Below are 5,946 nucleotides of genomic sequence, written 5' to 3' on the forward strand. Positions count from 1 at the left end.
ATTACCCATTCAACCCTAAGCCCGGTTATGTGACTTATTTCGGAATCCGATACCAATTCGAGGTCTAAATCTCAAATACATAAAAATCCCTGACTCTTCCCAAATCCCTAATTTCTACTATGAAAATCCTATATTTGATATTGAAATCTCATGAAATGTAATGGGTAATTGAAAAGAAAATAGATTAAAGTCACTTATTAATGAATGTAGGAAGAAAAGTCTCTTCAAAAATCTCTTCTAGGGTGTTTAAGGTTGAGAGATTCTGAGAAATGAGCTAACTCTCGTTTTCTCCCTCTTTTACCCAATTGCAGATGCCGCAATTGCGATGTCTTGTTCGCAATTGCGAGCATCGCAAATGCGAACCCTGTCTTACAGCTACAGAAGTCGCAAATGCGACATTTGGTACGTAAATGCCAACTCCTAGCCTTCACAAATGTGGACCGATCCATCACAAATGCAAAGGTTACCCAGGAAAACACAGAGTCGCAAATGCGATTTTGTCTTCACAAAAGCAGCCAATGTTCATTCGCAATTGCGAACATTTTCCTCGCAAATGCGAGGCTACCCAGTCTAGCCCAAGCTCGTAAATGCGAACACTTATTCGCAAAGCGAGGCTCGAAATTGCATGTCAGACCTCGCAAATACGAGATCTGCAGCAGAGCACCAACACCAGTGCACCAGCAGTCCTAGCATTAGCTAAACTCATCCGAAACACGTCCCAAACTCACCCGAACCCCTCGGGGTCCAAACCAAATATGCAAACAAGAGTAATAACATCATACAAACTTGCTTGTGCAATCAAATCACCAAAATAACATCTAAATCTATGAATCGATCCTCAAAACGAATGAACTTTCAAAGTGAAACTCAAGAACACTAGAATCAAGTTTAAGCGTCTGAATCATGTCAAATCAATTCCGAATTGAACCAAATTTTGCAGACAAGTTTGAAATAGCTATACGGATCTATTCCAAGTCTTAACATCAAAATATGAACCCGAAGAAGTCAACTTACAGTCAAACTTAGTAATTTTCAACTTTTAAAAATGCTAATTTTTGGCAAAATGAGTCAAAACATGTTAGGGCCTTCCGATTCAATTGCGGGCAAGCGCCCAAGTCCCAAATCAGGATACAGACCCACCGTGATTGTCAAAACACTGATCCAGATATGTTTACATAAAATATTGACCGTAGTCAACTCAAGTCATTTTAAAGATAAAAATTCACATTTTCTTCAATTTTTCACATAAATACTTTCAGAATAAGACAAGGACTGCGCACGCAAATCGAAAAAAAAAAACTAAACAGAGCTAATCAAGGTCTCGAAATACGGGAATAGAGGCTAAATCTCAAAATGACCTATCGGGTCATCACACTCAATTAGTAAATCTTCTCGAAACTCACACTAATACAATATCAAAATTATTATGTATTATAAATTCAAAGCATGAGTTCCTAAAAGTAACTCAATAAAGAAAGAAATTTTGCCACATAAAAGTCCTCTATCATCGTTCAAGATATTCAACCAAAATTTTATTTTAATTGTATAATTTCATCACTCCAATTTCACAAGAATACTTTGGTTGTTTATTTTTTTCAATAATTTTTTTTATCATTGTTTATTATTTCAACATACGTTTTAAAAATAGTTCAAGAAAAACAATATATACAAAGAAACTTTGCTTCTTTGATTTTTATAGAAAATTTAGTTTCATGATTTTCATCTTTTTGTATTTATTTTTTACTTTTATAAAACATATTTATGAATCGTTTTCTGCCGATCATAACCTTAGATTGCTGTTTATTGTTTTGTTCTTACGGAAATTGTTTAATATTACTTAGATTTTTAACTAATTTGTACTTGTAAAGTTATATCTTTGAAATATCTAGTTCTTAATTTAAATGTATTCTAATAAAAGATAAAGGACACAAAAACAGAAAATTTGTTTTAGATGAATTTTATTTTAAAATTCTAATCCTATTCAAATAATTCATTCAGAAATTGTTATAAACTATTTATGTCCTGATTATACATTTTGTAGTTGAGCTTGTATTGATAAGGTAGGAAACACAGAATATGCTTTTTAGCTTTGTATGCTGTTTTATTAAAAGAATGCAAATTCAAACCGGAATAGGCAATTCAATTAATGTTGCAATTGACGTCTTGCGATTGGTACAATTTTTTTTAATGAATTTGATGATTGACGCTAAAATTCCTAAAAGCTAGGAGTTTATATACAATTCAAATAAGGAAAATATCATATAGTCAAAAATCTAATTTTAAAATCCGAAATATTAGAAAAATAATTTAAATTTATAGTTTTATCCAATGTGAAATCTATTTTTAAAGGGTAAAAAAGGCGAGCGACATTTCACTAAGGAGCTTTATGCTTTTAATATAGTAATTAGTCTCTATAGACATGCATTGCCACGTCGTCTATAGAATTATTGTCATTTAGTAGAAATTTTGTGTAAAAAATAGTAATATTTTTAACCGCATTAATATTCAAAACATATTTAGTTGAACTATAAAATATATACTAAAGTAGTAGAAATCTAACCGCATAAGTTTAAATTTGCTTGCATTCATCAAATTAATGTAAGGTGGCATGTGTGTGCTCCCTTACCTGGTATAGTTCGTCATGTTTGTATCCTCTCTATATTTGTTCTTGGCCGTATACGGCTAGTTTTAGAAAGACTAATAAATATAGGATACGTCTCTTTAGTTGTTTTTACTATAAATTTTGAAAAGACTTGTACATAAAATAAATTTCTTGTACATGAAAAACTTATCTATTACTTACTCGATGAAATGATTTTTTTAAGGTATAAAACTCTATCAATTACGTAGGTGTAATAAAATTTTACTGTATTTAAGGACCTTTGAATTCTAAACAATTAGTTAAATGTAAGTTTTTAGGCTTTGAAGATGAATAATTTAATTATAGTTGGTTCAAAAGTTTAAGCTTTTTATTTAGCTTTTTTCCTCCCTATTTCAACACATAATGACTCAATTTTTTGCCAGGTAGCAATAAAATCATACAAGAAAATAAAACAAATCACAAAATACAAAAAGAGGTTATAGCTCCATGTATGCAATTTCATTATATGCACATAAGCATCTTACGTATAAAAAAAAAAGGAATTATACATGTGTCTTTCTAATTCAAGTAGGATCAACTTTGTAGGGCCGGTGTATGTGTAGTTTAAATCGAAAACTAATTCCATTATTAGGTAATTTACAATTAGATCCTTAAATTATACAAATATTTAAGGGCATAAAGGTCTATCAATATTTCGGGGATATTTTAGTCGTTGAACATTTAACATAAATTATTCGTGTTTTTATAATAATATAGATATAGATAGATAGATAGATAGATTTACAAGAAATTATGTGTTATAAATTGGGATATACAAAGAAGAAAAATAAATTTTCTATAGAAAAATAAAGTTATGATATATATTTTAGTATACACATTAGCGATGTTCTTTCAGTTGTAACTTTACATCTTCTGTGTTGTGGTTTGGAGATCACAATCTTCACTTGTTTGAATATATGGTTGTGCTTTTTTTTTTAAGTAGCACAGTTGTATCTATAAAATATTATTTAGTTTTTATTTTATTTTGGTATAATACGGAATATATAATTTATGACATCTCTCTCCAAGGAGCACAAAACAACAGTAGTACGCACGTTTGCTAGTCTTAATTTCAAGCACTTACCACATTCTTTACTTTTTAGTCGTCATATTTACGTGCCGGACATCGACATGTAAGACTTTTCCTTTTGCATGACACAGCCAAAAGCTACAAATAAAGAATCGTTCCTTAATACCGATTTTGCAGAATTTCCTGATCTTAGTGACATCTCACAAAATATATGGGGCCTTGATAGAAATGTTTCTTTTTAATGCAGTACGTAAACTAAACACCAAGTAGTTCTCGACACTAACTTGCTGACAAAGCTCCCTAACATTTTGTGAGATGTCACTGAAATCTTTGGTATTAAGAAACAGTTCTTCATCCAAAAGCAATAAACTTGAAACGTAAATGTGTTGCACCTAAATCTGAAGACCAAAAAATAGAGAATGTGATAATTGCCAGTAATATTGTATGTATTCAATATATGTATGCAAGGATGAGATTTAATTTGAAGCTTTGGCTGTATTTATATTGCCTCCATGACTGTCAATTGCAGCCACTAGAGTATCACACTAATAGCATTTTTCACACACAAATGTCATTTATTAACTAACAAATTTCAATCTCAATAGCATGGGGGTACGGTAGAGCACAAATTAAGGAAGAAGTCAGTTGGACAACAATATCGCTCCTAAACCCAAACAACATAAAAATCATGAGAATTGGAACGGTAATTCACTCCATCTAAACCTCTACCTACTTGCCAAAACAAAAGACATACCGATCTGCCTTCTTATGAGTTTTCTCTTCATGGTTATTCTGCTGCTGCCCCCTCCCCTAGTATGTGTTGTCGGGTTTCTTTTTTGTGCTCGTCTTGTATTTATTGTGGGCTTAGACGTTGATTCCCGTGCCTACCCGTGGAAATTGACTGTTTAGGCTTCTTAGGTTCTTATGTTCATTTAATATGAAGTTGTTTTGTAGTGTTAAATCCTTCATTTACTAAATTCACACTTACGTGTCTTATTTGAAATTAAATGATTCATGTTCTACCCTTATTGCCAATTAAACTCTTATGTACCTTAACTGAAGTTGTTTCCTCTCTTATTGGCTTGTTATCTCTTCGGTAATTGCGCTTAATCTTAATTGAAGTTATAATTATCTCTTCCATAATTGCTTAATCTTAGTTGAAGTCATTATTATCTCTTCCGTAATTTTTTAGCCTTAATTGAAGTTTTGTTATCCCTTTCATTGTTGATGTATTCTTATTTGGGGCCATTGGTTCATGCTCTCTCTTTTATCGTCGAATTTTACTTTTGTGGAATCGTTGTTACACATTATCTCTTCCTTGTTGAGTTATTCTTGTTGAGACCAATATTTCGTATTGTTTCTTTCTTTGTGAGCTCGTTCTTCCATTTATTTGTGTTCCAAAGTTCCTGAGTTGTTTTACTTGTCGTATTCTGATGTTATTCTTGTTGTTGCTGTTGTACTCAGCCTTGTTAAGCCAAGGGCTATGCGTGGTTGTGGTATTGAAACTGTTTTGAGGAAATATTATGGCATATGTGCACATATTGTGAAAGTCATTTTATTGTGTTGTTATATTTTGGCACACGTGGTGTTATTGAGAGGATTGTCGGGATGTTTGCATTTGAGTTGTCTGTGTTGTTGTTACTATTGATATTTGCACATGTGGCATGGCAAAGCAGGCTATATATGTGGGTTTGCGCATGTGGCTAGACAAGGTGAGAATATTATTGTACGGGTGCGGCGAGATAAGTCGGACATTTACTTTATTATTGCGCACATGGTGAGACAAGGTGGGCTATGTTGGAAAATTATTTGTGATGACTTTTGATGGCATGGGGGAATTGTTATTATTGATATTTGTGTAGTGGTGTGCCTACCTGGAGTGAGTTATACCGTTACATTTTGGGGTGATCTTTTTTTATTTTTCATTCATTGTCTGTACTCTTACTTGTTGACTGAAATTGTGGTAGAACACTTGCACAAGCATATGCGTAAACAAATCACCCATATCGGTTTAAGAAAATGAATCCTGATGTTATTTACCATTTACATGTACTCCCGTGTACTTGCCTTATGTGTGAGAGTTATCCTTTTGGCACGTGAGTTGTCTGTGCAGTCATGAGTCATTTTTATTGTGGGCACGTGAATGGTCCGTGCAGATATTAGATATTGTCACTCTCTTGGCACGTGAGTCATCCGTGCGGTTATGAATTGTAATGTGGGCACAAGACGCTAAGTGATTAGGGTTCATGAATTTGGAACCATGATGTGTGATTAC

This window comes from Nicotiana sylvestris, chromosome 8 (genome assembly GCF_000393655.2).
Source record: "Nicotiana sylvestris chromosome 8, ASM39365v2, whole genome shotgun sequence".
Lineage (NCBI taxonomy): Eukaryota > Viridiplantae > Streptophyta > Magnoliopsida > Solanales > Solanaceae > Nicotiana > Nicotiana sylvestris.